The sequence below is a fragment of the Podarcis erhardii genome (genome assembly GCF_964252035.2).
Source record: "Podarcis erhardii genome assembly, chromosome: 7".
In the NCBI taxonomy this organism is placed as follows: domain Eukaryota; kingdom Metazoa; phylum Chordata; class Lepidosauria; order Squamata; family Lacertidae; genus Podarcis; species Podarcis erhardii.
In genome coordinates, this window is record NC_138511.1 from 80,419,766 (window position 1) to 80,432,493 (window position 12,728).

The following is a 12,728-nucleotide window of genomic DNA, read 5'->3' on the forward strand; positions in this document are numbered from 1 at the left end:
AAAACTAGGATCTTGCAGATACTCTCAGAAGAATTGACATTAGGTACCGCTGGGAGTACCAAGAAGGTATCTCTTTTACTTATAAAGAGAAAAAACATAGAATCAGGGGTGCAAAGGAGGCTGAATTTTTTTGGAGGAAATATTATAAAGACTTGGGAGGAACAGGCCCCGCTTTGGAGGGTGCAGTAGGAGGACAGGACCCAGAGCAATCTGATGGCAATGTAGACAGGAGGAGGAGGAAGCTAAAAATAGGAAGAAAAAGAAAGGTAAAAAAGACAAGGCAAGACTTCAAAACACAATCAATATGCCTGGTGTTGTTGTTGTTGTTTAGTTGTTTAGTCATGTCCGACTCTTCGTGACCCCATGGACCAGAGCACTCCAAGCACTCCTGTCTTCCACTGCCTCCCACAGTTTGGTCAAACTCATGCTGGTAGCTTCGAGAACACTGTCCAACCATCTTGTCCTCTGTCGTCCCCTTCTCCTTGTGCCCTCCATCTTTCCCAGCATCAGGGTCTTTTCCAGGGAGTCTTCTCTTCTCATGAGGTGGCCAAAGTATTGGAGTCTCTGCTTCACGATCTGTCCTTCCAGTGAGCACTCAGGGCTGATTTCCTTAAGAATTGATCAGTTTGATCTTCTTGCAGTCCATGGGACTCTCTCTTTTTTATATATATATAAATATTTATTAGAGTTTTTAAATACAAATGCACCGATAATAAACAATCTTACTTCCATCACAACGTAGTTTCATCACTTCTTTGGACTCCCTCACGTCTCCCGCTCCCATTTACATCGTTAAAAGGTTTTTCCAAGCAAATTATCAACTTGTTTACAATCTTATATCCACTCATTTAAGTATAATCTAGCAATTCTCCATAAAATTTATGTTTTCTTTAATCTCACTTATCATCAAATTCAAAATCTAATTTAGTGGTGGCCAATTTTTTATAATCTAGCATCCTTCTTAACATTCAACCAAATTACAATGTTTTTGTAAATACAACTTAAATTTCTTCCAGTCTTCCTCAATCCTCTCTTCTCCCAGGTCTCGGATTCTGCCAGTCATCTCGGCCAGTTGCATATAGTCCATCAGCTGCATCTGCCACTCTTCCAGTGTGGGTAGATCTTGAGTTTTCCAGTTTTTTTGCGATGAGTATCCTTGCTGCCGTTGTTGCATACATAAAAAATGTTCGATCCTTCTTTAGCACCTTCTGGCCGACAGTCCATGGGACTCTCAAGAGTATTCTCCGGCACCATAATTCAAAAGCATCAATTCTTCGGCGATCAGCCTTCTTGATGGTCCAGCTCTCAGTATGATAATATTAAGTTGGAATGTAAATCGATTGAATAGTAAAGTTAAAAGAATAAAATTGCACATATTTTGATGAAACAATATTTAGATTTAATTTGTTTACAAGAAACACATATTGCTAAAAGACAGAGAAGATTATTATTACTTTATTATTGTTTTTATTCATTTTTACCCATCAAACAGAAAAAGAAAAGAAATATCCATCACCACAAAAGAAAAGAAAAGACTCGATACATCAACTAGTAGTCTCAAAATCTTGAAATAATAATGGTCTTTTTCTACCAACCAGACTTCCCGTCTACTCTTTACATCAATTTCTCATTACTCTATTTGTTCGCTGCCATAGCATATCAAGTTTTATTAAAGTTTAATAGTCTTTGATCTATATTTTCTTTTACATCATACTGGAAACTACTGCTGGAATTATTCGAACGCTGCAACTGACCTTAAACTACAATTGTTATTTTTCAAATAGTTTTTAAACACTTCCCATTTTGTTTTTTTAAAAAAATAATATTTATTAAAAGTTTAAAGATTACAGAAAGAAGAAAGAAAAAAGAAAGATTAAACAAAGCAAAACAAATCAAAACATTACAATACATAAAAAAACAAAAAACACAATACATCAAAACAAAAGCAAAAACAAAAAGAATTAAAAGCACATCCAATATTTCCATATCTTTATCTTTCATTTACTTGTTTCATCGACCTCCTCACACCTCCCTTTTTTGTATTCTAGTTATTAATTATTTCAGCAAATCCTTTCCATCTTTCACTGTTTTCTGTCATATAACTGTCTTAATTTATTTTAACCTTATCTTACCATTAATACCCTAAAACTTATTTGTACTTAACTCCTTATAACATTTCTACTAAAGCTGTGTATTTCATTCCAACATTTTTCTAACACTCATTAATTTTACAATATTTCTAAAAATAATTTTTTTAACTTTTTCCCAATTTTCTTCCACCGTCTCTTCTCCCTGGTCTCGGATTCTGCCAGTCCTTTCTATCAATTCCATATGGTCCATCAACCTGGTGATCTTCTGTCCGAGGCTCTTAACTCTTTTCCATGTCCCTTCTGCAGATCTTCATATTTATACATACACTTTACTTTATTTTCTGCTGATCTTGTTCTTAATTTCCTTCCTTTGGCGCTGAGGAGTAGATCTCGGGGACGCTCCAACCTAAGAATGACTTTATTCCTTCTCGACAGGTCAGCCCATTCTCCATAGTCAAAACTAAAGTCCAAAAGATATTTCAGGGCGTGTTTCAAAATCCCTCCAAAACTGAAGGCCCCCACAACTCCCATCTCCTCCTGGCCCAAATCCAGATCCCAAGAGCCAGAACTTCCCTGCATAAGGGGATCTATCCAACTTCCCTTCTCCAATCCAAGCAGGACTCCATCCCTCCAAATCTGACTTTCTCTAAATTCAATCACAGAAGGCAACAACTTATATTCATCAAATTGCCTCTGTAAGGCTGGGGCTCTCTCCACTTGTATAACTTGAGGTTCAACAACAACTTTCTCCCTCGTCTTCTCCACAACTAGCCATGTCAAAGTAGATTCCTGAATTGATTCCTGGGTAGTTTCTGTATAGATGTTCACTTTTTGTCCCAAATCAGTCACTTTTTGTCCCAAATTATCAATTTTATTAGTCATCACGTCCATCTTCTTATGAAGCTGTTCCAGTAAAACACTTATCTTGCAAAATGCAATCACTAAGGCTTCTCCTGTCGACATTCTTACCAGTCCAAGGTCAATCTCTGATTCTCACAGTCTTTTATCTATGCAGCTGGAAAATTCCCCAGCTCCATTCCTGTAACAGTTTCAAAATCTCCCTCTAGAGGAAACAATTTCTATTTGTTTCCGTCCTTTTAAATGCAGATCCAACAACAAAATTAGTTTCTATTTTCAGTTACTTTTGCTCCTTTTTAAGTGCAAAGGGAAACAATGGAAACAACATATTCCTCTTGTTTAACTATCTGTCAACATACGTTATTCACAGTCAATGAACTTTCCCAAAGCGTCAATCTTACTGGCAACCTGTTCCCAGGTTCAAAACGGTGGTAATTTATCTTTCTTCACTCTCTCTCCTGCAGGCTTTGGCAATCTAAAATTCCCCCCCCTTCTCCTGCTTCCAAGCGGGGTTTGATGATTTTAACCGAAGGAAATTTAATCCTTTACAACGGGCTTTCCAAGACTTTAGCTGCAGCGTCTTTGCTTCAATCTATTTACAAAAGAGGAAGGCGGACTTCCTGTTTGAAACCTTCCCGTTTCGGTGCCAAATTAAGGTGTTTAAAGATCCAATTTTCCGTTCTACTCACGGGTAGTTGTTTAAAGTCCAATTGTCCACAGGAAAAAAGTCAGCGCTCTCCGGCAACAGCAATGCGGCTTCACTCCGTGAAAGAAGCAGTCGATTCGAAGCACCGCGCCACTCACCCCATGTCGCTCATCCCCAAAACTGGGTTTCCCCGCGAGTAGGGGAGGCACAAAAGGTGCCAGCCGAATCCCACGTCCACAGGCTTCTCCCGCTTGTGGTTTTTGGTGGGTCTCCACCTACACCGTGGCGGCCAGACCCTGATTTCCACGGAGCGGATTCCTCCTGATCAGAGGAACTACGACATTGCCGGAGGCGCCAACCCGGAAGCTCTAAACACTTCCCATTTTGAAACAAATACCAGTTTCAGTTTGGTTGTTTGTTTTTTCTGACAAGCTATCTAGTTCCGCATATTCAGCCATTTTTTGAATCCATTCTAATCTCGATGGAACTTTGTCATTCTTCCAATGTACCACAATGAAAACTCTTGCTGCAACCATGGTGTATAAAAAGATCTATCTTTTCTTCTTGGGAATATCCAAATCTATGATTTCCAAATGGTAAGCTTCTGGTTTTTTTAATTAAAGGATATTTTAAACTTTTTTTTCCAATTCTATGTGGGTATCCTCCCAGAACACCTTAATTTCTTTACACTGCCACTACATGTCATCCAAATGTCACCACATATCATCCAAATGTCATAGACCAAATGCAGCAAACAGCACGCAGACCTAGTGGTGGGAGGAAAAAATCCTTAAATAAGAGACACGGGGGAATGATTAATGGACTTCAATGTCTGTACACTAATGCGCAAAGCATGGGAAATAAACAAGATGAGCTTGAGCTCTTGGTACAGCAAACTAAATATGACATAATAGGCATCACTGAAACCTGGTGGGATAAGTCCCACGATTGGAATGTAATAATGGAGGGATACAATCTATTTCAGAGAAACAGACCAGACAAGAAAGGAGGAGGAGTGGCGTTATATGTCAGGGATGTGTATACCTGTGAAGAGATCCAAGATTTAGAACCTCAAAGCCAAAGTGAGAGCATTTGGGTCAAAATTAAGGGAGAGAAGAATAACAGGGACCTTATTGTGGGAGTTTACTATAGATCCCCAAGCCAAACGGAGGACATAGATGATGCCTTCCTGGAACAGATGGCCAAGCATGCAAAAGGAAGGGAGATAGTAGTAATGGGGGACTTCAATTACCCGGATATTTGCTGGATGTCAAACTCAGCCAAGAGCATAAGGTCAAACAGATTCCTCACTGGCCTTGCAGACAACTTTGTTGTCCAGAAAGTGGGAGAAGCAACAAGAGGAACAGTCATTTTAGATCTGGTCCTAACCAATGTTGATGACCTGGTTAGTGGGGTAGAATTGGAAGGATCATTAGGCGCGAGTGATCATGCTCTTCTGAAGTTTACTATACAGTGGAAAGGAGCAGCCAAGCATACTAGGACTCAATTTCTTGACAATTTCTTGGCTGGGAGTTTGTTAAGAGGGAGATAGTAAAAGCACAACTTCAGGCAATACCAATGAGACGGAAACATGGAAGGTTCCTAAAGAAGCCAGGGTAGCTATCTGTCAGGGAACTGCCATCGGAGGAACAGGTGGTGGAAAGGCTCCAGGAGAATAGGAGAGATTCTGCAGCAGAAGAAGGAACCAGTAGGGGGAGAGCAGGAGCTCCGGAGGAAGGGGAGTCGGAGGGGAGGCTCTGGGATACTTCCAGTGAGAATAGTGAAGAGGTAACAAGACCCCCCTTAGGAACTCCCACCCTTCGCCGGAAACTGTCACGCAGAGAGTCCCGGAGGCGCATGTCCGTCAAACAGCTTTTATGCTGGCGTAAGTTCCGTAGACGCCCACTGTCAGATTCTACCAGCGACTGACGGAGTCATGCTTTGGGGGCTTCGTTAGTGACTCGGTTTGGTTGACCAGCCAAACACCAGAGGGATCAAGCTTTTACGCACAAGCAGCTCATTATCCCATCACAGCAATCTGACAGTCACTGAAAGCAGCTTGTGCAAGCAGAAGGCATCATGAGCGAACCAGCCGGAACCGGAGGAGCAGGAGCTGGAGCTGGAGCAGGTCCAAGCCTGGAAGAAAGGTACAGGGCATTGGAGGTCCAGCTCGCGCTGCAAACGGCGAGGCTCGAGGAGAGGAGGGCTCAAGATGCGGATAAGGGGAAAACCACCCCACTTGCCAGAAAGGTGCCTGGATTGGTGCAGAAATTTTGGGGGGATCCCAGGAACTATCAAGCCTTTAGGACAGAGATGCAATATGCTCTCAATCTACTGTTTGATGACTTCCCCGATGAGAACTCTAGAGTGGCGTAAGTGATTGGCCATCTAGAGGGAGGGGCGAAGGACTGGATTCGACCCCTGATGGCAGCCAATAATGAAATCTTAAAGGACACAATGAAGTTTTTTCGCGCCACGGACTTGATGTTTTCCAGCGAGATTGAGCAGGGGGTGGTGCGCAGGCAGTTAATGGCGTGTAAACAGGGGAGCCGATCTGTACGTGAGTACTGGACTGAGTTCACCATGCTGATTCATAGACTGGGGTGGGACCTTGCGAGTGAACCAATTCAAATGCTGTTTGAAGAAGGGCTCTCTCCGGCAGTGAAAGATGAGCTTTCCCGGGCGCCTAGGGCGTAGTCTATGGATCAGCTGACTAAATCTGTGCTGTCCATAGGGGCGCGCCAGGAGGCAAGAGCTTTGGAAAAGCGGGAAGGAAAGGGGGAACATTGGAAGGACTTCCGCATTCCAGAGATTCCAGAGCAGCCTTTCCCGCCAGCAGAGCCGATGGAACTTGGAACAGCGCGCGCGCGCGCAGTTTCAAACACCAGTGAAGGGCGGAAGAAGGAGGGAAAGAGCGCCAAGAGATGTTATCTCTGCCAACAGCCAGGTCACTTTGCCAGAGTCTGTCCGCAAAGGAAGGAATGGCAAGGGATGGCGGGAACTGTTGGGGGGAAGGAGGAAGGAGAAATCAAGGAGCAAGTAAAAGCCAACGCCTGGCTGCCAACATCAGGGCACAGCAGCCAGGCCAAGGAGTAGTGAATGTGCCCACGCCGGAACCTCCAAGACCAGCGCTGGTGATAGAGGTGTTGCTGGAACTGTCAAACGGACACCCACTAAAGATAAAAGCGCTATTGGATTCAGGCAGCTCCTGTAATTTCATGAGTAAGGAGTTTGCAGCTGAACACCAGATACAGACTATCCCATTAAGTAAGCCTTTGCAGGTTACCACGATTGATGGGAGGGAACTGTTGGGAGGAGAAGTGAGCCAACAGACTGTACCAATGATAATGAGGGTGGCAAGACACACAGAACTGATAGCGTTTAATGTAGCCACCTTGGGAGGAGCTCCTATTATTTTGGGAATGAGCTGGCTGGCACTACACGATCCGCTAGTAGGCTGGCATCAGAGAGTGGTTTCCTTTGGATCAGCACATTGCCTAGAACACTGCAAGGAGGGAGAGGCTCAGGCAGGGGCCAGGGCCACTCTAGCAGGGATGGAAGTGATGGACAAGGGGGAGGTGCCACCACAATACGCTGACTTGATGGACGTCTTTAGCGAAAAGGAAGCAGATAAACTGCCCCCGCACAGACCCTTTGACTGTCAAATTACCTTACTCCCAGGAGCACAATTGCCAGTGGGCAAGCTGTATGCAATGTCAGACAGTGAGATGCAGGAGTTAAGGGAGTTTATTGACAAGAACCTCAAGCGAGGTTTCATCAGAGAGTCACGAGCGGTGGGGGGCAGCCCAGTGTTCTTTGTGGACAAAAAAAACACGAGTAAACCCAGGCTTGTATGTGATTTCAGGGCCCTAAATGCAGTGTCAGAACCAGGGACTTTCCCTATGCCTAGAATTGATGACATTCTGACACGGGTGAGAAAAGGGAAAATTTTTACCAAGCTGGACCTTAGAGGGGCATATAACTTGATACGTGTGAGAAAGGGGGATGAGTGGAAGACCACTATGTTCACCCCCTTGGGGGCCTTTGAGTACCTCGTTATGCCCTTCGGATTACAGGGGGGCTCGGCCTGTTTTCAATCATTCATGAATCACGTCCTGGGACCATTGCTCTACAAGAACTGCGTAGCATTCTTAGATGACGTCCTGGTGTACTCAGAGAATGAGGAGCAGCATGTGCGAGATGTAAGAGAAGTACTGAGCAAACTGCGAGAAAATCGGCTGTGGGTGAAACTGGAGAAGTGTCAGTTTCATACCAGGGAGGTGGAATTCCTGGGGTACCGGTTGTCTGACAAGGGATTGGCCATGGATCCCAGCAAGGTTCAAGCGGTACTGGAATGGAAAACACCAAAGACCAAGAAGGACGTGCAAAGATTCTTGGGCTTCGGAAACTTCTATAGGAAGTTCATAAAAAACTTTGCCCATTTAACAGCGCCCATCACGGATTGTCTTAGCAGCAAGAAAAAAATTGTTTGGACGGAAGAAGCGCAGCGGGCGTTCGAACACTTAAAGCAGGCGTTTGCGTCGGAAGAGCAACTTTTGCACGTAGATCTACAACAACCAATGAGAGTGGAGACTGACGCGTCAGACAGAGCGGTGGGGACCGTGCTTCTCCAGCCGGGGAAAGATACGTCTGAATGGAGACCGTGTGCATTCTTCTCGCGGAAGTTGAACAAATCCGAGAGGAACTACACAGTATACGACCGAGAACTGCTCGCCATTCATGAAGCATTCCGGAGATGGCGGCACTTGCTGATTGGGGCGCAGCACAAGGTTCAAGTCCGAACTGACCACAAAAATCTGGAATACTGGAGAACAGCCCGAGTGCTGAACCAGAGACAAGTGCGATGGGCCCAGGAGTTCTCCAAATTCCACTTTGAGATTAGTTACGTGCCAGGCTCCGAGAACGTGAGGGCGGACGCTCTTTCCAGGAAACCTGAGTACTTAGAGGGGGAGGGAGCGCCTGAGGCAAGGCATGTAATCCCTGAAGACCGCTGGGTGTGTGGGGCGGCATTGGTGGGGCAGAGGGAACTGATAGAGGGTACTGAGAACGATGAATACGCCCAAGAGAAACTCAGAGAACTCAGGAGGACAGAGGAGAACACAGGGGGGTTTGGAGAAAAGAACGGGGCGTTGTATTACAAAGGGGCACTGTACATACCCGATGGGGAACCGAGGGGCAGAGTACTCAAGCAGTTGCATGACAGCCCCACAGCGGGGCATTTTGGACAGCACAAAACCATGTGGTTGGTTACCAGGGAGTTTTGGTGGCCCAAGGTGAGGGAGGACGTACGGGAATATGTCAGGGGTTGCGACAGGTGCCAGCGAGCGAAAGGGGAGAGGGTGGCGCCAGCGGGGCTATTACAACCCTTACCCACACCAGAAAGGCCATGGGAGGCAGTATCCATAGATTTTATGACGGACCTGCCAAAATCCAAAGGCAAAACAGCTGTCATGGTGGTGGTAGATCTATTAACTAAGATGTGTCATTTTATAGCCTGTTCACATGCGGTCACAGCGGAGGAAACCGCCAAGTTGTTTGTAGAGCATATTTTCAGATTGCATGGTGCCCCCTTGAGGGTGGTCAGAGACAGAGGGAAACAGTTTACTTCCAGGTTCTGGAGGAAACTTATGAGCTTACTGCACGTGGAACTCAATTTTTCAACTGCCCGGCACCCAGAAACAAATGGGCAAGCGGAAAGGGCAAACGGGATTTTACAACAATACCTGAGGTGTTATGTAGAAGACAGAGAAAATGATTGGGTAGATAAGTTACCTCTGGCAGAATTTGCCTACAACAATGCAGAGAACGTGTCCACAGGGATGAGTCCCTTTCTGGCAAATTATGGGTGTCATCCCCGGGCATTTCCAGGAGAAGGAGGGGAGAGGTGGAGCGTGCCGGCGGCGGAACTTTTTGTTAAAGAGATGGAAGCGATCCACCGTCAGCTTCAACTTAACTTAGAGAAAGCCAAGGAAGAATATAAGAAGCAAGCAGACAGAAATAGGAGGGAAGGTGAAACTATAAGGGTGGGAAACCGGGTGTGGCTATCCACCCAAGGTCTACCGTTCAAGGGAGGGAGTAAAAAGTTGAGACCCAAAAGATTGGGACCCTTTGAGGTCATACAGCAGGTCAACCCAGTAGCATTCAAACTCAGACTGCCCAGTCACATGAAATTGCACCCAGTATTTCACAGGTCATTACTGTCGCCGTACCGAGAGGGACGTGAGTGGGGGGAGCGTGAGAGAGAGGTCACCCAAACGCCCGTGATCGAAGAGAGAGAAAGCGACATGAACGTGGCAGGAATCATTGATTCCAGGTGGAAGGGGAATCAGGTGGAATATCTGGTAGAATGGGAGGGGGAAGTAGAGTCGGAAAACACTTGGGTACCAGCAGAGGTAGTCAACGACGAGGTTTTAATAGAAACATTTCATCAGCGTTTCCCAAAAAAACCGCAACCCGTGGCACGATTTAGAAGGGAACACTTTGGGACCACCGATGAGGAAGGGGAGTTTGAAGGGTTCCCAGAGTCAGGGGTGGGTGAGGAAGCCGACTCCGACGAAGAAGAGGAAGACGGGGAGAGAGACGGTACGCCGTGGCTAGAAGTGTTTGAATCCTCGGACGACGAGGAGAGTTCCTTCAGGGGCTTTCCGCCCTCACCGCCAGTGGGAGAGGAGGCGGGGGGTGAAGGGGGCCCTGGGGGGGAGGTGGATGTCAGGGAACTGCCATCGGAGGAACAGGTGGTGGAAAGGCTCCAGGAGAATAGGAGAGATTCTGCAGCAGAAGAAGGAACCAGTAGGGGGAGAGCAGGAGCTCCGGAGGAAGGGGAGTCGGAGGGGAGGCTCTGGGATACTTCCAGTGAGAATAGTGAAGAGGTAACAAGACCCCCCTTAGGAACTCCCACCCTTCACCGGAAACTGTCACGCAGAGAGTCCCGGAGGCGCATGTCTGTCAAACAGCTTTTATGCTGGCGTAAGTTCCGTAGACGCCCACTGTCAGATTCTACCAGCGACTGACGGAGTCATGCTTTGGGGGCTTCGTTAGTGACTCGGTTTGGTTGACCAGCCAAATACCAGAGGGATCAAGCTTTTACGCACAAGCAGCTCATTATGCCATCACACTATCTAAAGAACTTTTAACTGAGTTAAGATTAAAAAAGGATGTGTACAAAAAAATGGAAAAGGGGGGAAACCACCAAAGAGGAATTCAAACAAATAGCCAGCACGTGTAGACACAAAGTCAGAAAAGCTAAAGCACAGAATGAACTCAGGCTTGCTAGAGAGGTTAAAAGCAACAAAAAAGGCTTTTATGGGAAATGCAAACGGGGACACAAAAAGGGCTGAACTCCTCAATGCCTTCTTTGCCTCAGTCTTCTCCAATAAAGAAAACAATGCCCGACCTGAAGAATTGTTGTATTTTCGGAGTCTTCTAGGCAGCGGAATGATGAGCAGTACATGCCACATACTTTACATTACTTTATTTACACTTCAAAGCTGAGAGATTATAAACTTGCATCTTGCCTCTGCGAGAGCAGAGAAGCATCCTCACTCCTCGGAAGCACCAAGAGAACTGAGAAAAACAGGAAACCAGTGTACATCACATCCAGTCTCCCTTTCCCGTGGGAAACCCAACAGTACGCTGACTGTGGAATGTAAACACCTGTCTCGTGACAAGCACTTCACTGCACAGTGAAAGGAAGCAGAAACCAACATCCTCCCCCTTTCTGTGAACATCACTGGGCAGCGTGTTCGTACAATATCAGTACAAACCCAACTTCTGCACATAGGTACAGTGTTGATCCCTTGATACAATCTTGGACAATACATCAGCAGGAATTTCATTACCTGGCATATAGGACACCGTTACGAGTCCCTTCTGAATACGTTCCCTAGCATGTTGCAACTTCAATTGTAAGTGCTTCATGCTTTGCTTACAACCTTCAGAATTCAGCAAAGCCAAACATGCTTTGTTGTCCTGGTAGACCTGGATTGGACATTTGACAGGAATTTTCATGTCTTTGCACAATTGTAACAACCATTCACAATCCTTAAGTGAATAAGACAGTGCATTCAGTTCAGCTTCACAAGTACTTAAGCTAACTGTTGTTTGCTTCTTGCATGACCAATCAAATAGACCCTGATTGTACATATAGCAAACTCCAGACGTGCTTTTCCTGTCTGTAGTGTCAACTTCCAAAACTTGCATCTGCAAATATCTCAAGACCACCAGACTTCTGATTGTTAAATCTCAGTCTGTAATGCATAGTGCCTTTCAAATACCGTGCTATGCGTTTCAGAGCTTTCCAATCCTTAACAGTAGGATTGTTGACTTGTCTGCTTAGCAAATTACAGCTAACAGCAATGTCAGGTCTTGAACATCTGGCAATGAAGTTTAGCTTGCCTAGCACACTTCTGCACAGTGTAGTGTCAGAAAATGTTTCTTCAGTGTCATCTACCTGATAACCTGTTGTCATTGTTGTGTCTACAGGGTTAGCATCCATCAGGTTTAGTTTGCTTAACACATCAGCAATTTTCCGTGACTGGTGTACTAGAATGTTACCATCTTGATCTCTCTCTATTTCCAGAGATAGGTAGTTGTTTACCTCACCAAGATCTTTCATGTCAAAGTGCTCTTTCAGTTGAGCTAGGGCGTTATTGTACATTGTGACATCTTTCCAAAAGAACAGAATATCATCAACATAAAACAAACAATACAGTTTCTTTTGCCCCTCCTCTTTGACAAATACACATGGATCAGCTTTCCCTTGCTGAAAACCTAGAGAAAACAATACTTCAGTGAGTTTTGTGTCCCAACACCGTGCACTTTGTTTGAGACCATAAAGGGACTTCTTCAGAGCACAAACAAATCCCTGTTTTACCTGTACGCCATCAGGTGGAAGCATATAAAGTGATTCACCTAGAGATCCGTACAGAAAAGCTGTATTCACATCGTGGTGACTAATGTGTAGATTCTCCTCTGCAGCTAGCTTGAGCATAAGCCTAATGCTCGCATACCTCACTGTGGGTGAGTAGGTCTCGTGATAGTCTTCACCTGGTACCTGTGCAAAACCTCTGGCTACCAATCTGGCTTTGTGTCTGACTATCTTGCCATTTTGATCA

General features: G+C 45.3%; 1 protein-coding gene and 1 long non-coding RNA gene across 2 annotated transcripts in view; one reads left to right on the forward strand and one right to left on the reverse strand.

The window, feature by feature from the left end:
• LOC309347214 (phospholipase A2 inhibitor and Ly6/PLAUR domain-containing protein-like) overlaps positions 1–12,728 on the forward strand; it is a gene marked incomplete at its 3' end in the record, with an annotated part of 197,725 nt that overhangs the window by 165,733 nt on the left and 19,264 nt on the right. The window lies entirely within an intron of this gene.
• LOC309346242 lies at positions 1,377–4,076 on the reverse strand. The gene is made up of 2 exons (XR_014158514.1): positions 3,971–4,076; positions 1,377–1,794 (listed from the first exon to the last, which is right to left on the reverse strand). It is a non-coding gene; the product is annotated as an uncharacterized lncRNA (long non-coding RNA).